The sequence below is a fragment of the Sus scrofa genome, chromosome 13 (assembly GCF_054392235.1).
Source record: "Sus scrofa isolate SSC_HxYL_T2T_F1_AM1 chromosome 13, Sscrofa_HxYL_maternal_Yorkshire_Landrace_v2.0, whole genome shotgun sequence".
NCBI classification, from domain to species: domain Eukaryota; kingdom Metazoa; phylum Chordata; class Mammalia; order Artiodactyla; family Suidae; genus Sus; species Sus scrofa.
This window is the reverse complement of record NC_139395.1, coordinates 151,377,772-151,402,400: the sequence shown is the minus strand read 5'-3', so window position 1 is coordinate 151,402,400 and position 24,629 is coordinate 151,377,772. Positions and strand designations below refer to the sequence as shown.

General features: G+C 44.0%; 1 protein-coding gene across 47 annotated transcripts in view; it reads right to left on the bottom strand.

Moving 5' to 3' along the window:
• MYLK (myosin light chain kinase) overlaps positions 1 to 24,629 on the bottom strand; it is a 299,269-nt gene that overhangs the window by 165,303 nt on the left and 109,337 nt on the right. The window lies entirely within an intron of this gene.

The window sequence follows — 24,629 nt, the reverse complement described above, 5'->3', positions numbered from 1 at the left end:
GGGTTTGCCTACTTCCTATTTCCAAGACTAGTCCTTAAATGTATTCATTAATATCACTTTTCTACTTTGTAATGAACTATTTCTTTTGTATAAATATCCTGCTTCTGCTTTCCTTTGGTTTATTCTATTATTTATTTTATGAATTGAATGCTTGGTTTGTCAATTCTTAGAATTTTTGGTTCAATAATAAAAACGTACGACTATGAATATATTTCTGATGTTAGCTTATCCAGTTATAATTACTCAAAAAGCAATATTATTTTCATATCTAGTAGCTACCATCATTGGCTCAAAAAGGTACACACACACACACACACACCATCCAGGAATAAACTTAAGATGTACAAGGTCCTATGTAATGAAAGTTTAAAAACTTTCTAAACATATGAGAAGTCTTAAATAAATAAAGAAAAATAGTTTATCCTTGGATTAAAAGTAATCAGTGGGACAGTATTATTGACTATGGAAATGTTAAAAGCCATAATAATTAAAACCATTTTGGTTCTAATACAAAAATATACACATTGATTAATAAAACAGTCCAGAAAACCCCCAATCTCTATACATGTGACTTTAGTGCATGATAAAAATGCCTTTGAATGAATGGGAAAAGAATGAATTATTAAATAAATATGGAAAATTTGAAAAAAAATCACATTTAAGATCACTACCTCACATTACACAGAGAAACAGCATTTTGATTAAAATGTTATAAGTAAAAAAAGCTAGAAGAGGAGTTCCCATTGTGGCTCAGTGGTAATGAAATCGAGTAGTATCCATGAGGATGTGGGTTCGATTCCTGGCCTTGCTCAGTGGATTAAAGAATCCAGCATTGCCGTGAGCTGTGGCAAAAAGGTAAAGTAGAAGAAATGTGTATATAATCTTAGGGATTTCAAGAATGATACCAATGGCAGAAACTATAAAGATATTTAACTGCTAACATTTAAAACTTCTGTACAAAAGTAAAATTATGACCAGAATTAAAAAGTAAGCAAACAAAAAATATTTTTTTATATTAGGAGGAAATTCCTAATATAAAAAAGCTTATATAACTAAATAAAATGAATACATAAAGAAAAAAATAAAGGGTATGGACAAGAAGTACATGAGGCAGCCAATCATATAAAAATGTTTAATTTAATTTAACTTAACTTTAGGTTTTTTCAGGACTGCACCCATGGCATATGGAAGTTCCTAGGCTAGAGATCAAACTGGAGCTGCAGGTGCTGTCCTACACCACAGCCACAGCCACATGGGATCCAAGCCATGTCTGTGACCTACACCACAGCTCATGGTAATGCCAGATCCATAACCCACTGAGTGAGGCCAGGGATCAAATGTGCATCCTCATGGATACTAGTCAGGTTCATTACCACTGAGCCACAGTGGGAACTCCTGAAAAATGTTTAATTTAAAAGTGATCAAGCAAATGTGAAATAAAATGTGATGGTGTTTACTAGTAAAGTTTATTAATTTAATAGGTAAAGTGATAACTAGTGCTTATGAGATCATGGGAAAATTAAATTCTTAAATAATACCAATGTGAAAGTAACAATCTGAACTTCTTCTGTCTAACCTATGAAATCAGCATAGTAATTCTGATCTTACAAGGCTATCTTAATTTGTAAATAGCTGTCAAAAGACTCTAAAAGATTTAATTAGTCTAATATCTGCCTTAAGAATTATCAAAGATGTCCATGATGATGGAGGTAGGTTTAAGTTATTTGAAAGATCAAATACTATAGATCCAAACATCCACAACTTAGTCTATTTAAAATAACTATCCAGCTGGTTGGGGCCAAAGTGGGGGAATGCAATCCCTCAGCAGTGTCTAAAGAAAAGAAACGGCAAAGCTTTAAAAGATTCATTTTTTTTTTTAATGTAAAAGATCAATTTTGGATGCCAGATCAAATCAGAGGAAGAAAAGGATAGTGATACTATCACACTGAAATCAAGATGAAAAAAATAGGAGTTTCCTGAAGTTCTGGTCATGGCTCAGTGGTTAGCAAACCCGACTAGCATCCATGAGAATGCAGTTTGGATCCTTGGCCTTGCTCAGTGGCTTAAGGATCCGGTGTTGCTGTGAGCTGTGGTGTAGGCCGGCAGCTGCAGCTCCAATTTGACCCCTAGCCTGGGAACTTCCATATAGGGCGCGGCCCTAAAAAGCAAAAAAAAAAAAAAACAAAACAAAAGATGAAAAAAATTAAGGATTTTCTCTGCTCATTACAACAGAGAAGCCAAAATAGGAAGCATACCTTTTGTTGTATCTGTTTCACTGGACCAGCTCTTCCCTCCGTGGAACACTGCAGGAAATGGATGAGTTCTGTTTCTGAACATATATACCTGATTCTCTTGCTCTGAGTTATTTTTGGATGAAAATTTAATTGAACAATTATGGGCTGAGAGCATAAGAAATCTGTTTTAAGAATTCTTCTAAAGCATAAGAAATTAACTAAAATTAAATAATTATGAGAGTTCCCATCGTGGCTCAGTGGTTAACGAATCCGATTAGGAACCATGAGGTTGTGGGTTCGATCTCTGACCTTGCATTGCCATGAGCTGTGGTTTTGGTGGCAGACGTGGCTCAGATCCCCTGTTGCTGTAGTCCTGGCGTAGGCCGGCAGCTACAGCTCTGATTAGACCCCTAGCCTGGGAAGCTCCGTATGCCATGGGAGCAGCCCAAGAAATGGCAAAAAGAAAAAAAAATAATAATAATAATTATGGTACAACAATAGGATGAAATACTATACAACTGTTAAAAATGATAATCTTGGAGTTCCCATCGTGGCGCAGTGGTTAATGAATCATGAGGAACCATGAGGTTGAGGGTTCGATCCCTGCCCTTGCTCAGTGGGTTAACTCACAGGGCTGTGAGCTATGGTGTAGGTCGCAAACACAGCTCGGATCCCACATTACTGTGGCTCTGGCGTAGGCTGGTGAATGTAGCTCCGATTAGACCCCTAGCCTGGGAACCGCCATATGCTGTGGGAGCGGCCCAAGAAATGGCAAAAAGACAAAAAACAAAAACAAAAACAAACAAACAAATGGTAATCTTGAGGCATATGATAAAACATTAATTATATGTTTTATATATAATATATAATTATATATATATAATTATTAATTTACATGAAAAGGAAACTCATAAAACTAGTTATGTAATACGTAAAACTAGGTGTTTAATAACCATACACTTTCTTCCTGTTATAAAAGAAGAAAAATTAAAAGGAAATATACAAAGATGTAAGCAGCTTCTATTATCTGGTGGTGAGATTGTTTTATTTCTGTATTTCTAATTTTTTTTTACAGTGAACACATTTTACTTTCTTGCGCACCACCAAAAACATTAAGAAAAACTTAACTTACTGAAGTTCAAATTGTGCCAGTTTTCTAGGAGCACATATTTCTTTTTGAAAGTAAATTAAAAAAAAAAAAAAGAGAGAGAGAATGACTGTGACTCAAAGTCCCTCAGAAAGAAAGAAAGAAAGAGGGAATGGCAGGCCAACTTGTCTGTAAGAAGATCCAGCTGAAATCGGCATGGCTGGTGACCAGCTGGAATAAGACCAAATGCGCTGTGCCTATAGGAGAGCTGGCAGCGTTCTCTGCAAAAGGCCTTTGCCACAGAGGGATGAGACTTCCAACTGGGAGCTCTGAAGAGTGCCCTACGCCCTAGCTGGTATCCAGCAGGACCGCTGAGGAGGACTTCAAAGGACAATGAAGCCCATCTGTCACTTGACCAGCAGGCAGCCCGCAGCCCACAGCCCTGCTCAGGGGACCTCGCCTTGGTTAACTCATCCTGCAAGGATGCAAGTCAGTGGTTAGGTCCAAGCCCTGAGAGAGAAATAGTGTCTGGTCCTCCTGGCCAAAGCCTCTGTCAGGTTTAACTGGCTTCAACCTTTGAGCTGGAGCCTGGACCTGGGCAGAGCCACCGCCCGTCCCCAGCTGAGGCTGCCAGGGCCTTGGCAGATTCCTGGGGCTGAGCTCCGTCCATGGAGCGAGACAGCTCTGGGCATGGAAAAGCAAGGGGAGGCTGGGCGCCAGCCTCCTCCCCAGCTGTTTTCAATAAGGCTCCACTTCTGAGGTTGCTGGCAGACCTCTGGAAAGATCGGAACCAGTCTCACATCATGTTTTCCATCAAACCCACAACTAAGTAATATTCTCTTAACTCACGAACTGCACAAGAAACCTTTTTCCTGTCACTTCTCAGCTCCTCTCCTAAGCAACCTACCAGCAGGTCAGGCTGGGGTTACAGTGCTTTTGCAGGGTCATTGGAGACCACAGCACACGCTTCCTGAGGCCATTACCATGTCTCCTCCTGCTACACACGGATGGAGGGGTTAGACACTGGGCCTCGTGATGTACACGCCACATTATATGCATCATTTCATTTCATCCTCCCAATGGCCCTTGGAAGGTCAGCAATTACTACGCTAATTTTACAGGTAATAAAAATGACATTCAAAGAAGGTAAGTCATTTGTACAAGGTCCCTGAACTCATGCTTTTTCTACTGCAGCCTTTCAAGGAGGTCAGATAGGATCACGGGCAAGAAAGTTCCAGATATCAAAAAGGTATTCCAAGACCATCTAGTTTTTTGGCAAGGTATTTCACCAGCACCCTCCTCCCCCCCCTGAGTATTCTTGAGAACACAGTTAAAGCTCCACTGCCTGATTCGTAATTGAATAAATTCATGACTCCTAGAATGATGCAGGATGGATCCCACCTTCTCCGTGAGATCTTCTGAGTGCTTCTTGCCAATAGTTTTTGCTCCATATTTTATGGCGTTTTATATTCTGACCAAAGGGCCCCGGGTCCTATTTAGTGACTATCATTTGTTCATTTACCGACTTGACAGATGCTTTAAAAAAATTTTTTTTTATTGTAGTTGATTTATAATGTTCTGTCCATTTCTGCTGTACAGCAAAGTGACCCAGTCATATAAACACACACACACACACACATATATACACACACACATACTTTTTCTCACATTATCCTCCATCATGTTCCATCACAAGTGACTAGATATAATTCTCTGTGCTACACAGCAGGATCTCATTGCTTATCTACCCCCGAATGCAATAGTTTGCATGACAAAGGCTTTTGAAGCACCCTTCCCAGTACCCTACAAGGCATTTGTAAGAGATACATAGACAATTAAGCACTAGTTTCCACTCAGTGCACTTTCAGGGAGAAGATGAAGACAGATTCTCCATAGGAAATCTTATAAAACAAGTGCACACATGCACACATGCACACACACATACATTTTATTGCCTTAATCAGGCTGCATCAACGCTTAGTGAACAAGGACTGAGTCTTCCATGTCTCTTGCTCATAGGACCCAGCCCCAAATCTGCTGCACACCTATGTTAGAGTCAGTTCAGTTAGCACAGCCCCTGCTTCGGGAAGCTCCCTTCTATTGGGGGAGACAGTATCCACCTCTAAGGGCTCCGCCTCGGAGATCCAATAAAGACCAAGTAATAAATACCCTCTGAATAAGGATATGATTCAAATGGGAAAAGATTGAAATTAGTAGATATGTAGGCCGGGACCTGATGTGTGGCAAAGAAAAGAGAAGAAGAACCGCAACAACAAGGAGTAGTTCAAGATTTAACCCTGTGTGGCTGGAGGAATCTCCAAGCCTGAAATGATGAGATCCAGCCCATCCCGGGGTCAGTGTCTGACACTGGGACAAGAAAGCCAGCACCAGGAGGCTGAGGCAGAGGGTGGGTGCAGGCTGGGGCCTCAAGGAGGATCCTGGCTCAGCGGGCAGTTTGGCCCATACAGGAAAGAATCAGGCTGTGTGCTGAGGCAGGAAGAAGCTGGTGGAGAGAAACTGGCAAACTACGTTTGCATCTCATAGATGAAGGAGCTGTGTCCAGCCAAAGAGTAACCTTTTGGAAAGCACTAGAGCTTTAAAACTCCCCAAAGCCTTTGTTCCTGTAATCCCTCTAGGGCAAACTAATCACCCTCAAGGACATCGTATAAGGTACTGCATTGAAATCTTCATGTATAAAGATGTTCACCAGAATTTAATTTATACAAGGAAATACGGAAATCACCAAGATAACTACCAATGGAGGACCAACTCAGTACATTGTAGCATATCAAATATAATGGAATGCTCACCATTAAAATTATATTGACAGAGTGATTTGGAAAAATGACATGCCGGGTGAAAAAAGGCAGGCTACACAACAGTATAAATGCTGTTTAGATTTCTTTAGAATAGTATAAAGGCTTTTTAGAGTGGTACTGTGGACAGGGCCATGATTCTGCTCACATTCCTAGTGTAACACCTACCATTAGGGAACTACCATGTGTCAGCACACCTCTGCTATTGCATCAACTCTCCCCCCACCCTCCGCCTCCAGTAATGCTGGGAAGTAGGAATTATTATTCCCAGCTCACTGTGGAGCTCAGAGAACAGATCTCCGGGCTGCAAAGCACATGTTCTTTCTCCTCCTCCCACTGACCTATGGCACAGAGGTTTGTGGTTCCCTACCCTGCTGTTTTATGACCATCTGAACCCTGGCAAGGCCAGGTTTACAAGCACAGGGCTGACCATTGCTCCCTGAAGAAGGCAGATGAACTAGGCCTCCCAGGGGCATTTATCCACATTGTGCCTCAGCTGCAGTCCCATCTCCCTCCACCCCTCTAACCCCTGGAACTCTGAAGAGATCATGCCTCCCACTTGAGCAGAGGCACTGACAGGATTAGGGAGCAGAGAGAGCCGGGGCCCATGGGGACATGAGGTGCAGCGCAATGGAGGGCCTGAGCTGGCTGAGGAACAAGGACGGACAGCCAGTGATCCAAGACAGGGGAAGAGGGCATCGCAGAGCAGAGAACAGCGACAGAGCCAGGGTCCTCCCTCCTCTGACCAATAGCATCTCCTGCTGCCTTTAAAATCTGGATGGTCCCCCCTCTTTATGCACAGGAAATGTATACATACCCCAGGTACACACTAGAGGAAGGCCCCTATGATTGTGTCCTGTGATTACATCTTCCAAGCAAATGAGTTTACTTTTGGAGGACAAAGTGGGTCTTGTACCTGATCCTGATTTTTAGGAAGCTTAGAGTCACATCAGAAGCCCATCTCCATCAAGCTACAAGACTGTAGAGCACTCATGTCCATGTGCTCGCCTTAGCCTGGGTTCGTTATTCCCTCCCAACATTTCCCCTTTGCTCTTTTCTTTTTCTTTTTTTTTAAAGGGACCTCAGATGGCCCCATCCTACCACATCATTTTTTTTCTTTTCATCCATTCTTTCTTTCTTCCTTTCTTTCTTTTTCTGTCTTTCTTTTCTCTCCCTCTTTATTTCTTCTTTTCTTTCTCTCTTCCTTTCTTTCTTTCTCCCTTCCTTCCTTCCGTTATTTATTTCTGACCACCCCATGGCATACGGAGTTCTAGGCTCAGGGATCAGATCTGAGCCCTAGATGGGACCTACTTCATAGCTGTGGTGGCACCAGATCCTTTAACCCACTATGCTGGCCAGGGATTGAACCTTCATCCTGGTGCTGCACAGACACCACCGATCCCATTGTACCACAGCAGGAACTCCCCCTTGGCTCTTTTCTGATCTCTCACCTCCGCCCCAGCAGAGGAACCAAGGCATTATGAAATCTAATCTATATGGGGCACTATCACCCCCAAGGGGGTGAAAAAATGGTTTGGGGAGGAAGGGGCATAAAATCTTACTCTTTTTATGTCTAAAGCACTATAAACATACGCATACAGTTTATGAAGAGAGAGCAGATCCTTGAGAACCACAGACCTCTATGAGTCACCCTGTGCTAAAGCAATAAAGAGAACACCCCCTCATCCTGATCCGAGATTGTCAGACACATCATTTCCAGAAGTAAATTACACAGGACACGGAAGTCCAGTCGCCTTCTCTTCCACTGACTCAGCTACACCCCCACGTGCAGCTGAAACCTGCAGCCATGACCTTGGCTTCCGCCTCTCCAGCCCACTCATCTCACATCAGTGGCTTGGAGGAGAACCTGCGCAGGGATGATGTGCTCAGATGCAGATTCAGTGGTCTCACCTCAGTGGGGCTGGGATGGGAAGCTCCAGGCACCCCAGTGGGTTCTGATGGGCGCCACTTGGAGAGAAACCCTCTCTACACAGTGTCTCCACCAATGACTCAGGCACCTACGTATCCAGATTTCACCCTGAACTCCAAAAAGCCATGCCCTGGCTATTAAAAATGAAGGGGCGGGGATGGGGTGGTGACTGATTTGATTTTATTATAAGAGCTTTGCCCCAGGTAAGTCATTGCATGTTGCATGTGTGTGGGACCTACACACTCTAGGCTCTAGACTCTAGACCTTACCTGGCAGGTCTCCCCGTCCTCTGGCTCCACAGAGTATGGCACTTAATGGGGTGGTGTCTGCCCCCAGAAACCAGCCTCCACATCCTCAACATCTCCTCACTGCCTACAGATGGGAAAGGCCAGCTCGACAGGCCGTGGAAAGTATGCTCAGGTGCCAGGCTCCCTCAGCCTCATGCCTTAAAATCAGGATCCAGATTTGATTTGCTTTTCCTGGCCTTCCTGACTCCTGCTCTTCCAGGCTCATTTTCCACTCCCCTGTCAGGCTTCCCAGGGTTGAAGGGGCCGGGCGAGCCAAGTCCTTCACACTCCACAGACAACCCTCCCTTGCAGGCACTGCGCCCACTGTCCACACTCCAGCACCTGGCAGGCCTCCGCCCTGCACCCCCGCCCCCGCCTCAGCCTGCCTTGAATCCCACTGGAGTTTCCTGAGGGGGTTGGACCTGCATCTCTTACAGAACCTGCTCAGGGTCCCAGTGTGTCCCCTCATGAGAGAAAACGAGGGGCCTATTTCTCATTCTCACATCACTCAGCCAGCCCTGTCAGGACACAGTATCTGTTCAAGGTCACTGTGGCCCACCCACTCCCACTTCAGAAGGTCCTTGAGGAGCAACCCACAGATCTGACACCCTTCCTTCCCAGATGGCACCCCAGCACTCAGGGTGTGTGTGTGTGAAATGGGTGTGGAGGGGCCAATTCACAGCTCCAACCCACTGAGAGTGTGCATCTCATGAACAGAGGGACAGTCTCTGGTCTTCTCTGTCCTTTTTTTTTTTTTTTTTTTTTGCTTTTTGGGGCCACACATGTGGCATATGGAGGTTCCCAGGCTAGGGGTCGAATCAGAGCTACAGCTGCCAGCCTACACACAGCCACAGCAATGCCAGGTCCGAGCCAAGTCTGTGACCTACACCGCAGCTCACAACAATGCCAGATCCTTAACCCACTGAGCAGGTCTAGGGATCAAACCCACATCCTCATGGATACTAGTCAGATTGGTTTCCACTGTGCCACAATGGGAACTCGCTCTGTTTTGTTTTGTTTTTTTTTAATCCCAGGTCCTCCAAACAGCCTGCATGGAGCTACTGCTTGCTGAACTGAACTCATCTGTAAACCACCCACTCAGGTCAGCCTTTCTGAGTGCCACAACTTCATGTAGCACTGTGGTGGGGGGCGGGGAGGGGTGTCAGCCGGTGGGCACCCTAATAAAACCACTAGGTCTTGACTCCAAAACCTTGTTTATATTTTGTTTATGGAATCATAGAATGTTAGAGCAGGAAGAAGCATCAGAGTCATCTGGTCCAACCTCTTTATTTATAGTGAAGAAAATAAGTCCAGAGTTTGGAGCAAATTAGAGACAAAGACCCAGGGATCCTCAGTGCCAGCCCAGCCCTCCTGCTAGTGTCACATTGTTGGTCCTAAGAGAAGCCAGCTCCCTATAAGAACTGCCAAGCAAAGATGTCTGCAATGGATGGAATTTGAGCATCACTAGGCTGACTGCAGTGCCCAGTGTATTTAAATGCATCCTTGTTGGCTGTGATCTATCCAGGCCTTACTGAGTAACTTCCAGGGCAGGGTACCATCCTAGATGCTATGGAGAACACAAAAATGAGTAAGAAATTGCCTTTAAGGGGCTCTCATTCTAATGACAAGCATGTAAATAACCAGAACATAAAGCCAAAGATATACCAAATAAGAAAGCTCTAGGTGGTCATAACAGCTGTGGAAAAGCATGGTGGGATCCTTGGTAGAAGTGACTTTGGAAGACCCTGGGGTCTAGATTCCAGGTAGAATTATGACAGATGTCACAGAGGCAAAGCCTGGAAACTGCTCAGGGATGGCGGGCCCAGGTCATAGGGCAGTTGGGAAGAACACTGGTCAAGGGACTGGCCCCCAAGCTGTGGACAACACTGAATGGCAGGCAGGGGGCCTGGACTCCAAACCATGGAAGGCTTCTGGGCCAAGAAGAAGTGCTCAGAGAATAACCTCAAAGTAAATGAAGATTGGAAGGGGCTGAGTGAGGAGGGGGCCCTGGCAGGTTAGCCCAGTCCCGTGGGTGGGACGGGATCCCACCCCTCAAGGGATGCTGGCCATTCTTTGGCCCCGCTCTCCACTAGAGGATGGGCAGATTCAATCCACAGAAGGGGATTAGAGACCCAGCCTTCTGCTTCAGTCTAGTTTTCCCTGAGAGCGCTGTGCCCTGGGGAGCACTGGGTCTCCATGCATGCATTTCATATCATTTAATTCTGCCCATCCTTTTTAAGAGCTTAGAAATGGGAGACATTCTACCTCCTAACAAACCTAGAAGGGCTTTATCCACTATAGCATGCTATCCAAATGTACAATATATTATTAAAAATGTGACCATTGTGGATGAATGGATAAAGAAAATATGGTGTGCATGCATATATACACACAATGTAATAGCACTCAGCTATTAAAAAACAAAGGAAACCCTGTCATATGCAACAACATATGGATGGACCTGGAGGGTATCAAGTTAAGTGAAGTAAGTCAGACAGAGAAAGACAAACACTGTCTGATCTCACTTATATGTGGAATCTCGGCTCATAGATTCGGGAATAGATTGGTAGTTGCCAGGGCAGGGGGTAAGGGGAGAATTTGAGATAGGTGAAGGGAGTCGAAAGGTACAAGATAAATAAGTTATGAAATAAATCAGGCCTGGGGGTGAGATGTACAACATGGTGACTATAGTTAGCGATACTGTACTGCGTGTTGGAAAAAAGCTTCTAAGAGAGTAGATCTTAAAAATTCTCATCACAAGAAAACAATTTGTTGTAACTATGTATGATAATGATGTTAACCAGACTTACTGCGGCAATCACTTTGCGATTTATACAAATATTGAATGATTACGTTGTACTCCTAAAATTTATATAATGTTATATGTCAATTATATCTCAATTATGAAATAAGGCATTGGCAGAACAAAATACAAAGAAAACTCCAACCCCAAGATGTTGAAACGGAATAAAATAATAAACTGTTAACTATGGGAACAACTGTTAAGATTATTTGGTCCAATCCCCCAGCCTAATTTGTAGATCCCGAATGTGACAGTCCTCACAGATACGGCTGCCCTAAACATCTTCGGTTCTGACCAACTAAGACAGTACTTGCCTCGTGGTCAAGCACTCAATAAATATTAGTTAAATGAACCAAGTCCAAACACTTGAAATTGACCTTCTACCAAAGCAGAACATTACTGATGCAAGAGATAAAACTGTGGAAAATTCACAGCCTGAACAAATAATCTCTCTGTACGGGGCACCTACCAGAAGCTAGGACTGAGGTGCATTTTTGAAAAATTAGACACGTGAAATAGGGCATACGCACTACCATACAGAACTCAAAGAATTTCAGCTCGCAAAGGGCCTCAAGGGTCATCTAAATCATGATCTTATAAGGAATCTGAGACTCAGGGAGACTTGGTGGTTTGTCAAGAGTTTTAAGGCAACTTTGTAGGAACCAGAAGAACCCCAGTCCAGTGTTCTTTCCACAACATGTTATGTTAACCATCCAATCAAGTTTGAAATTGTAGAGTGCAGAATATAACTCTTCAGGGATGTGGCAATGGAAAAGAATGCAATGGATTGGAAGGGCTGGAAAAGGCTTCAGAGAGGAGGAAAGGTTGAAATTTTCCATTACAAAAATTGATCATCTCCTAGTTGCAAGATCGCTGATGCTGGGGATCACATTTTCTTTTTTTGGAGTCCTAGGGTCCAGACCACAGAGGAGACAACTCATGTGGACCAACTTTTAAGAAAGCGGGATCTGAAGTATTAACTGCGTTTAAAGTCGGAAGGAAGTTGCCACTTCATGGAAGGTGAATATCTTAGGTCCTATAGGAATTGAATCTATGTGAAAACATAAAGCAGGCCTTCAGAGCTCTCCTGTGTCACAGAGATCCCCATAGATGGACGCCAAACCTGGCCCGTCATACCTTGTCCATTGCAGGACTGGGAGCAAACAGAGTACGAAAAGCCTAATCTGGTGTCACCATCGCTCGTTGCTCAATTTGCCACGCAATTCCGTTTCCATTTCAAGGCAGACAGTCAAGTAACTGGAAACATGTTAAAATAATAGGAGCCTAAAGGCATTATTAGCAGAGACAGATGTATCTAGATAGCACCCGTCTTTTCCCTGAGAGGCAAACGATACCACAAAAGTAAAAAACACACTAAGAGCACTTACAACAACAAAAAATTCTAATTACATGGTTCCAAATCCTCTCCTAATTTTAGTACATTAGTAGTGAACACAGAGATGCTTTTATGTGGTGGTGATCAGACTGCAGAGTCCTTGCTCTGCTTCTCTTCCCACTCTGTGTTATTCACATACATGATATGTTTAATGATCTCCTTTTGAGCACAAATTAGTTCATTTTTGGCATTTTAAGTAGTGCTCTGAACATTTTTGGACCAACTATTTTTTTCTTCTCCTCTAAGAATTAAGTTATAGCGTCAAAAGCAGAATTTCTGGCAAAGCACGTCGATGGTTTTATTGTGCTTGTAATATTCTGTCAGTCTGAGCCCCGGAAAGGCTGAACCAACAATGGGAGGTCCCAGCACGGTTTCCTGTTTCACCTGTTTCCTCAGAGCCCCAACAGTGGGCTCTTGGCATCTTTTATGTTGCTAGATTTTCCAGGTACTTACATACTTTAAAGATATTTTAATTTCCATTTGTCCAGGTGCTGGCAGTGTTGTGTAATGTATTTTGATGCCGTGCTGTATATTTTTTCCACACCGCAACTTTGCCTACATTCCTTTCAATGTAAACTGTGCATTCATCTTTGACCATTTATCAAATAGAATCTGGACATTGAACTCCAAAAGATATACCAAGTCTTTTTACAGGCAATTTACAGCAATTATAGAGGTAACTCCTATCTACTGTTAACAAATCCATGCAGTAAGAATGTGTATAAAGTAAAAGGTGAAAGCTAAGGGTATACAATGATGAAAGGTTTCCTTCCTTTTCACTCTTTCTTCTCCATGCAACAGGATCACCTTCCAGGTATAACCATTGCAATAAATTATGTTTCTATTCTTATCATTAAACTCTGTAATTAGGAGTTCCCATTGTGGCTCAGCGGTTAACTAACCCGACCAGCATTCATGAGGATGCGGGTTCAGTCCCTAGCCTCCCTCTGTGGCTTAAGGATCCAGCGTTGCAGTGAGCTGTGGTGTAGGTCACAGACGCAGCTGGGATCTGGTATTGCTGTGGCTGTGGTGTAGGCTGGCAGCTACAGCTCTGATTGGACCCCTAGCCTGGGAACCTCCATATGCCACAGGTGCGGCCCAGAAAAGACAAAAAAAAAAAAAAAAACAAAAAACCCTCAAAACAAACAAAGAAACCCTCTGTAATTATTGGTAATATACTCTGTGTCTGTTTCTTGTTTTTTAATTTCTTGTATTTTATGTTTAAATTAATTAATTTTATTACATTTATAGTTGTACAACGATCATCACAACTCAATTTTGTAGCATTTCCATCCCAAACCCCCAGCCCATTCCCCACCCCCAACTGTGTGTCTATTTCTTAATTTAAGAATTTAGAAATCACTTAGTGGATTCCTACCATGAATGAATGATGAGAAATTCCACTGGCTTACACTGCCTCCCTCTCACCAGTCCTGTTTTGATTTCTAGATCTTCCACTGGACATTAAAGGTAAGATCACAAACTCAAATGTCCATAGAGTCTGGCAGGATACACAAGTATAGACAGTGGGTGGGGCCAAGAAATGTCAAGAGGCTCCTCCTGCCCTTCTATAGCTTTCTTATGATTAACATGAGCGTGGCTAGGGAAAAAGCAAACTCATAGCTGGCAAGAGATGCTTGCCCATGTGTTGAGAGATGACTGGGAGTTGGGGGACTATGGCCACCCAGCAAAGACATGCTTAGGTGGAGAGGGTAGCACCCACATGTGTTGCCATGTGGAAGCCTTGCTGGATCTCACGTTTTGAGAAAAGCCTTTCAGAAGAGAATTCTATGTGTAAGTTTCCCACCTGCAAATCTCGGCTCAAGATTTTTGAGAACACTGCCGACCAAACATCAAAGATCTGTGTGCCAAACATGGCCGATGGGCAGATCATTTTTGACCTCTGTCATTATGGTTTCAAGCCTCTGTTATTTGCCCCATCTGTTTTAGCTGGTGTCTCCTCGCCTCTCACCATGTGATGAGGAGAACCTTAGCATCCTTCTAGTTTTTTGTCCTCTTTCCCTCCTCTTCCCTACCATTCACCATTCCTTCGCGATCGGCTTGCCAACACTTACAGAGTTTGCCTTCTGTTCTGTAACTACAACCAACACTTTTGAGCTATGTCTATAGATTGACTTTCAAAAAAAAAAAGAGTAATTTTCTTGATAGCAATAATACGTTGTGCAAATATTTCCTTCCAGCATCTGGTGGCCATGAATTCACTCTTCACAATCGTTGAAGAACTAGTTTCCAAATGTGGGCAGATGGGGTTCCATCCTTGGGTGTCGTCCTGTCCCCCGGGGGACGCGTCTACTGGCAGGCTTCCCTTACAGTGTTTGGGTGGAGCAGCTGGACACACAGCACATGTTACCAGGGGGCAAAGTAAAAAAGACTTTCTGCTGAGATACTGATTAATATCCACACCAAGAGCTTCGGTTTTCCCATAGAGATATTAAGTACACATCTTTTTAATCCCCCTGCTTTCTGCCCTACAGCCCATCCTAATTTCTGCATCCTTTCATCTCATATGTGCGGCTCTACTTGGGCTGACACCTCACCCAGTACATGTAGTGGTTGGCAGCGCTGACTTAGCGTCCGTGCAAACCCAGGGAAATCCCTCGTCCACCAACGCCCCTCTCCTGTTCTCAGTGCAACCCTGCATCCATTCTTTTTAACCCTTTATGTTCATTTCAGGGGCCTATTTTGAGGGAGGAGAAGTTAGTTACGTGTTCAGTCAAATCACAGTGGCCATGAACGGCTGACAACTGCAGTTTCAGCACGACTTGCCCTGTCACTTCCCAGGCTGCTCCTTTTTCTGTGAATACTTTGGGAATTCTGTGACATCAGGCAGCCCACCACCAGTCTCCTTGTCAGAACAATTTCTGAGCCACCTGGAATAGACAGCTCTGAAATTTTGGGAGCACATTCGAGCTTACTGGAGGCCAAGATTATCATTCTTCAAAGAAAATGGAAAATGAAGATTCATTCACCTAGAGATTACATTGTTCTTTGAATGAATTTTATGCCCTAGGGAAATTCTTAAGAATTTAATATCTGGAGATCCCTCTGTGGCACAATGGGATTGGTTGTGTCTCTGCAGCACCAGGACATAGGTTCGATTCCTGGCCTGGCACAATGGGTAAAGCACCTGGCATTGCTGCAGCCATGGCGTACACAACTGTGGCTTGGACCTGATCCCTGGCTCAGGAATTCCATATGCCGCAGGGGAGCAAAAAAAAAAAAAAACTTGAGAATTTAGTATCTTATTTCTGCTATGAATGGAAGAGTTATTTTCAGTATAACTTCTAGCTGTGGATCCCAAGTGTATGGGGACAGAATGAAACACAAGAGTGGTCTTGATCAGCCCTGCCCAATAGCACTTTCTGTAATAACAGAAATGTTTACTAATCTGTGCTGCCCAACAGAGAGCTATGAGCCACCTGTGGCTATTGACCACTGAAAATGTGGCTAGCGTGGTTGAGGAATCGAATTTTTAGATTTTATTTAATTTTAACTAATCTTAACCTAAATGTAAATAGCCACATGTGGCCAATGGCTATCCTATGGGATAACGCAACTCTAGACCTCAAACAGCTCATTCTCATTAAGGAAGCAAAATACAAAAAAACAAAACCTGATAATACAGTACATTGATAAAAGTAAAAATGAATCATATAAATAAGTACTATAGGAATTCAGAGGAAAGAGCAACTGAGGGTTAGAAAGCTCGGGATTATTTCAGGTATATCTATGAGGCAGATTTATGTGCTAATGTTAAAAAAAAAAATTGCCCAAAGCAATGACAATGCCAGATCCTTAACCACCAGGTCACCAGAGAACTCCCACTATAGTGTTTTAGAAGTTGTATGAAATTTCTAGAAATCTGATACATCCTGGTATAATGTTATCAGGCCTAATTCCAATTTATGACCTTAAAAATTTTGAGTACCACAGAAATAACCAAATTTCCTGGTCCATTCCATTGTAATAAACTCTCATCAAACATTTAACCATCAAAAAGAAATGCCAAAAGATGATAAAAGAGCAAGTTGCAAATCAGTATATGTACATGGGTCCATTTGTATACATAAAAGCACATGCAGGTGTATGCTTGTATTTGGCTAGAATATTTCCAAAAGTATATTCAGATAGTTAATGGCAGCTACCTCTCGAGAGTGGAAGTAAGGGTCAAGGCAAGGAAATTTTTTACTTTGCTGGAGTTTTTGTTTTAGAAATAGTTTAACACGTACGTCATTTTTCCTTTATAATAAAGTTATAGGCAAAGAGATGACTAGTGAATAATAACATTTTAAAAAGGCCAAAGCGGTCAACCCTTTCCTGTGGTTATTATTCACGGATGATTTTATGTGATTATTAGGAATACAGCACATCCTTTACCTTGGCTTCTCTATCCTCTAATAAATTGCTTGAAAGAGAAAACAGACTGAAGGAAAGTAGCCCGAATGAGGTAGGGTTTAAATAGGACCTTGACACTGGATAAGATGGAGTGGGACAAGGAAGGGCATTCCTGATAAGGGCACAGGGAGTAGGGATGCAGGGATGCAGGTGGGAACAGTGCACGGTGGGGGGAGGGGAGACAAGATCCTAGCAGAGGCGTGGGACTGAATCCCTCTGGACTGGGCTGGCAAGAGGTCTGAGGTCAGACCCTACCACCTTGGTTCTCAGAAGAACCAACATTTTCTGCGCCCACCATGTGGCAGGCCTTGTGCTACTCCTGGGGCATGAAGATGAATAAGAAACAGTCACTGAGGTCAAGGAACCAGAGGAGACATGCAAAAGGGAGGACATCAGGTAGCGCAAGAAGTACAAGATTTGGACCCAGAAGGACTGCCTCCTTCACTTACTGACATAACCTGGGTGAGTTCTGAAATTTCTCTGAGCTGCTCGGTTCTTCCTCTATAAAAAATGGGGACATGAGGCCATTGTGCTAAGGGAAATAAGTCAGACAGAGAAAGACAAATACTGCATGATCTCACTTATACATAGAATCTAAAAAATGCAACAAACTAGTGAATATTTTTTTAAAAAAGAAGCAGACTCACAGATAAAGAGAACAAACTAGTGGTTATGCAGGGGCGGGGGCACCATGGGGCGAGGTGCGGTGGGAGATACAAACTACTGCGGATAAGATAGGCTACAAGGATGTACTGTACAAAACGAGGAGTAAAAATTAAAGAAAAAAATTTTTTAATGAGGATAAAGCTACTTTACCATGAGGACAAAATGTTTAAGATCACATGCCTGGTCCCAGAGGGCAGTGACAAATGCTAGGTCCCTTCCTATCACACTCTGCCCCCACTCCTAATCGATAGGGAAGATAACATGCTTTCCTTGCTTACCCTTCCCCCACAAAGGTGACACCAGAACAAAGTTTCTGTGTTGTGTGTGTGGGGATGAGCAGGGCTGGGGTGGCTGTGTTAGAGGGACTAAGGGAGGGGCAGGGGCAGGGCTCAGGGCTGCGGAGCTCAGGGCTGATAGGAAGAGCCTTTTAGGCAGTGCTGCAGAACCTCATCCAAGGCTCCTGGATATCAAGTTAGCAGGTGCACAGTCAGTCCTGCATTGTGGGAAGGACCAACTGGAAGCGCAGAAGTCAGGAAGCAAGAAACCAGTTTCCAAGCCTGGAAGATAGATAAGGTGTCTATCTTAATCTTATCTTAATCTCCTCTCCATTCCTATAAGACAAGCTATTTATGGAACAATTTCAAGCAGCTGATTATACCATCACATCCTCCTGTTTTAGATGCTTTACCCAAGAACTTCATGGTTAAGGCCTCTGAGGACAGAAAGCAGAATGGATACTCCTGAGTTAGAAGTGAGCTGGAAGGGGTTAGTGGGAGAAGGAGAGCGCTGCTGGTTAAAGTGGAAATTGAGGAGGTATTCCTGCTTTCATTGGTGGGGCCTTCGCTCTCCCCTTCCTCCACCCTCCACGACTTAAACGTGGCTTGAGCAGGCCAGACTAGCCCTTGACTGTGAAGCCCCCTTCAGTCAACTCCAAGCCCTTCCATCTGGATTGAAACCTCATTTGGGCTGAACTTCAAGAGGCACTAAAGTGTCAGCTCATTTGATTCGCAGCCCAGCCAGGGCCTATCACCATGTTTGCTTTTCCTGATAAGGATGAATTCCAGGATAGAAGGAAAGACACCTGTAGGAATTTCAGTATTTTTCCTACCATCTCATTCCTTTTGTTCTTGACCCTGTATTGGGGGAAGCGGCCCATGGGCGCTTTAGCCGCTGCTTGGGGGACAGAAGAGCTGGAGGCGTGTCAGTCAGCCCCTGGCACTTGTGGCCTCTGGGCCAGCTGTCCCTGGAGGATCCCAGCACCCAGGGTGCGGGGGCAGCAGTGCTCACCGGGCAGGGGCACAGTCCCGCCCTAGTTGTACCCAGCACTGCTGGGGTCCTCCTACGCAGGTGGGTAGACAATAGATCCCACACCTGAGTGGCATCTACTGTCCTGTCCCCCCCTCCCCCAAGCGCACAGCTGCCCCTTGACCATGCCACTCAGGCCAAGGCACATCTCCCTGCAGGTTTTAAAAGTGGGTAGAAAACTCTAGGGTTCTGGGTGCCCAGAACATGGGGGATGATGTCTCTCCAGTGGCAGACAGATCCTCTGCTCTTAGGCGAGGGTGTGTGGTCAGATGAAGAAACAGGAGTTTCAAGAATGTGGCTTCATGCTGCCTGGATCTAAAGATGAGATATAGATCCAAAGTTGTTTGAGATCTGGAAAATATAATCTCCTGCAGCTGGTAGAGCCAAAAACGGGGGTGGGTGGGTAGGTAGCTTTGGCTTAAGCAGTAGATCCTGATCAAATAGTAGTTTTCTATAATGACATTAAATCACCCGTAGAGTTGGCTTCCGCCCCTAGACCCTTGACCCTGTGGGTTCAAGTCAGACGGCCACAGCCAGGGATCCTCTAGAATGCTTGAACTGCGGGGTCACATTCAACTCAAGCCCTCCCCTCACTGTTGATAGGTTTGGTAATGGTCTGAAAAGGTTTTTTTAGTTCTTCTCTGTGCTGTCTTCTCTCCTTATTCCCATCACTTCGAGACGATATCTCCACCTGCATCTCATTAGGTGTTTATCACTTAGGAACATTTGCTGTAAAATTTCCTGTGTGAATAACCACAGCCAAAGATTCTATCTGGGAAACTCTCTAAGGCGTAGGATTTTTGCCTCTTAGCTGCTCCCTCTGTCTTGATGCACTTACACTGCTGTTTCACCCACCCACCCATGCCCACTCCAACCAACCCTTTATATTCTAGCTTGTTCCCTCATGGTTTGAATATGGCTACTGGAGCACCAGCCATCAAATCTGCAGTCAAGGCAGGCAGGAAGGGAGGGGCGGAATATGAGCGATCCAGGGATCTGTTTTGTTTTAATCAGAAAAGCAAGAGCTTTCCCAGAGACACCCTAGCTGACTTCAGCCAACTGTGTCACTGAGCCGCTCTTAGCTGTAAAGAAAGCTTCTACAGTGGCCTCTAGAATGGAAAAAGGAAGGGCAGAGGGGGTGGGTCATGGGGTCCGTGGTGGTGGAAAAACCCTAATGGGTGTGAGGGAGTGAGATGCAGGCTGAGCATCTGCACAGTTTGGAGTTTCTCAGAAAGCCAAGAACCACAAGGGGCACCTGTGGTCCTGCCTTAAGGTCACCAAGTCTTTTTTTTGGCCATGGTGTGCAGCGACTTTGACATGGGATCTCAGTTCCCAGACCAGGGATTGAACCCAGGCTGCAGTGGTGAAAGCACTGAATACTAACCACTAGGCCACCAGGGAACTCCCACATCAAGTCTTTTTGATAGAAACAAGAAGGGGAGAGGAAAGGGTTCATTCATTAAGTCGTTGGCCTGAAAATAAATTACAGAGGGAGTAGAGGTGGGGAGGGCAAAGATTTTTTACCTCTTTCAGGAATAAAACCAGAAAGTGCAGGGCTGAATCAACTTTGTATTACCAGCTTCAGAGGGCAGTAGGAAACAAACTTTCATAATGTTCTCACATCTGTGGAGTCCACTGTGTTAATATAATGATGGGAGGATCCTGTATCCCCTTGCAGAAGAAGCTGGGACATCCCAGAACACTCTTCACCCAGATTTTAGAGCTGATAGCAACTTTTTATATGGAGGGAAATAGGGGGAGAGGAAACAGACAGAGGTCCCCAGGCTGCTGTAAGGAAAAGAGAGGTCCTGCCAGCTGTGATGGGTACCAGCCAAGGTCTAAGAAGTTGCTTGAAGGCTTATTTTTAAAGTCACTCAGTTGTAAGAGATGCTCGAGAGCTGAGGTCCGGAGCTCGTTGTGAAACTGACACCAGGACTGGCCGGTGCAGAATGAGCCTCTAGAACAGGATGCATCCCAGGGCCTAGAGAGAGGGGTCAGTTGCACGCAGGGTCAGGCGGCCACAGCAGAGAAGGTTAGCACGCCCTTGAGGCAGAGGACTCCTGCTTGTGATGAGGGAGACCCCCTTTGGCACTCAGTCTTTTGTTACAAGCGACTCCTCCTCCAAGTTCCTATTTTGCTCAGGCCACCCACCCTCTACCATTCCTTTCTCTGAGGGCACCAGGTCAGGGACACCCCTGCTCAACCTCATCTCTGGTATCCAAACAACCACTTCCTCATTCTGGTGTCATCTGATGTGGCCCTTCCCTGATGCAAAGTGTTCCTTTGTGTCCTTTGCCACACTGATAATGCAGACGTACAGGACACTTCCTATGACGGCCCCTCCCTCTGTGTTTCTGCAAGTTCTCAGATGGAGCCAGACACTCCACCTAACATCTTCCTTCTGGAATCATCTTCCTTCTGTGTCCACTATCCACCAGCATGCTGTCAAGATGTTGTTCTGGGTTAACTCTGGGAAGTTGGAGCTCTGCAGGCTGACTTTTTTTAAAAAAATTTTTTTATTATAATTGATTTCCATTATAGTGTCAATTGCTGCTGTATAAGCTGACTTTGGAGGAATACATTCGCTTTGACCTCTAGCCCATGGTAATCTACAATGTCAACTGTTTCCTCAACAGAAGCAAAATAAAATGTTCACACAGAGGATGCTTTAAGAGAACTGTAAACAAATTGTGCATGTATGAAATGCCACAGAATAGTTTGAGATGATTAAATTTGTGTGTGAACATCTCCTCGTTAAAAAAATACTATTACTCTGCTTTTAGACTTTATGAACTGCTGTTACCATTTTCATCTTCAACTTGCTTACTTTTCACATTCCTGTAGGCCAGAAAAGACAGGAACAACTATTTGTTTCCTCTCAGATAAGGAAACCAAAGAGCAGAGAAGGTCTGACCTGTCAAGCAGAGGCTGGCTGAGCAGCAGAGAAGCCCCGTATGTGGACTCCTGGGCCAGGGCTCATCCTACGAAGGTTCCAAGTCAAACAACCCAAAGGCTCAGCTCCTTCGTGACCTCCTAGGTCAGCAAAGGAAGCAGAGGCATCTTCATCTACAGAAGCTAAGTCAGCTCTTAGTTCATGTTTGTCTGAATGTGAAGGAGGAGTTTGTCTCTGAGAAGTAGTTGGACAGGAGGGCAGGTATGGAGATAGGATCGGTTTTTTCCAAGCCATTGTTCAAAAGATCACTTTTATTCACTTTTTATTTTTTAGGTGTAAATCCACTATCTTATATTCACAAAGTCGTGCCACCATCACCGCTATCCAACTTCAGAATATTTTCATCATCCCCAAAAGAAACCCTGTATGAGAATCTTCCTGCACTGCTGGTGGGAATGTAAATTGGTGCCGCCACTATGGAAAACAGTACGGAAGGTCCTCAGAAAATGAAAAATAGAGTTGCCATTGGATCCAGAAATTCCACTCCTGGGCATACAGATGTATAAAACTATAATTTGAAAAGATATATGCACCCTTATGTTCACTGCAGTACTATTCACAATAGCCAAGGCATGGAAGCAACCTAAATGTCCATCAACAGATGAATGGATAAAGATGTGGTACACATACATAGTGGAATACTACTCAGTCATATAAAAGAATGAAATAATGCCATTTGCAGCAATGTGGATGGACCTAGAGACTCTCACCCTGAGTGAAGTAAGTCAGAAAGAGAAAGACAAATACCATATATCACTCATATGTAGCATCTAAAATATGACACAAATGAACTTATCTATGAAACAGAAACAGACTCACAGATATAGAGAACTGACTTGTGGTTGCTGAGCAGGAAGGGATATAGGAGAAGGGTGGGTGGGAGTTGGGGATTAGTAGATGCAAACTAGTATACACAGAATGGAAAAACAACAAGGTCCTACTGTATAGCACCTGGGACTTTATTCAATAGCCTGTGATAAACCATAATGGAAAAAAAATATAAAAATAATGTGTATATATATATATGACTGAGTCACTTTGCTGTACAGCAGAAAATAATACAACGTTGTAAATCAATAGTACTTCAATAAAATTAAAAAGAAAAAAAAGAAATCCTGCACGCCTTAGCAGTCGCTTGTCATTCCCCTCTCCTCCTGGTAGCCCTCAGCAACCACTCATCTACTTTCTGTCGCTATATGTTTGCCTCTTCTGGACATTTCAGATATGTGCAATCATTCAGTATCTGGCTTCCTGTGTTTGGCTTCTTCCACTTGTGTTTTCAGCATTCATCCATGTTGCAGCATGTATCAGTACTTCCCCATTTCCAAATCCCCAGGGACTCTTCCTGTTGCTTCTTTCCTGCTAGCTGTGGGGGCAGGAGGATGAGGGGACTACAGTCAGGGCAACAGAAAAGAGCTTTCATCCTGGTAGAGCTCAGAGAGGAAAAAGAGACCACTCTGCAGCATCACCAACATCTCCCACCACCTTCTTCAGGGAAAAGATAGACAAGGAACATCAGATCCGCCAGCAGTTAATTAGACAGGCCCATGCCGAGCACATAATGCAGTGCAGACCCTGAATAGTCTCCAGATGACCACACAGTCAAACCAGCCACTTAGACAAGGACAAAGCCCAGCATCAGCCAGGAAGAGGGATGTTCTTGACCCCTTCCTTCCACAAGATTTCAGGGGCCTGCTTCTAATGATAGACTCATAGTACAACCTTGAGTTCCTCATCACCTTGGCTCTCTCTTGTTCAGATCAAAGCCTTCTAGCCTCTAAACCTTTGGGGGAGATCACCTGTGTTTAATTCAGGACAAACATTAGTTGCAAATCCCCTGACTTCCACATGCATCTCTCCATCAAACTGATGATCTGACTTCTTGTAGCCGGAGCCAGTGGCTTACTAAAAGCCTCTCCAAATGGGCATAACCTCAGTGTTCTCACAGCTATTCTTCCCAACTTCTCCTTTCCAGACAAGGAATGGTCATTGCCTATCTGCAGAGGAAGAAATGGGGTCCAGTAAAGGCAAGAGACCAAGACCCATTAGTGAAAGGCCCACTAAAATCTGGAACAAGACAAGGATGCCCCATGCTCACCACTTTTATTCAACATAATATTGGAAGTCCTAGCCACAGTAATCAGACAAACAAAAGAAATAAAAGGTATCCAAATTAGAAAAGAGGTAAAATTGTCACTGTATGCAGATGACATGATACTATATATAGAAAACCTTAAGGACTCAACCCAAAAGCTACTTGAACTGATCAACAAATTCAGCAAAGTAGCAGGATACACGAATAACATTCAGAAATCAGTAGCATTTCTGTATACTAACAATGAAATGTTAGAAAAGGAATACAGAAATACAATGCTTTTTAAAATTGCACCCCCCAAAAATTAAATACCTGGGAATAAACCTGACCAAGGAGGTGAAAGACTTATATGCTGAGAACCATAAAACATTAATCAAGGAGGAGTTCCTGTTGTGGTGCAGCGGAAATGATTCCAACTAGGAACCACGAGGTTGTGGGTTCCATCCCTGGCCCCACTCAGTGGGTTGAAGATCTGGCGTTGCCGTGAGCTGTGGTGTAGGTTGCAGACGCGGCCCAGATCTGGCATTACTGTGGCTGTGGTGTACACCAGCAGCTATAGCTCTGATTAGACCCCTAGCCTGGGAACCTCCCTATGCTTTGGGTGCAGTCCTAAAAAGACAAAGACAAAAGACAAAACAAAA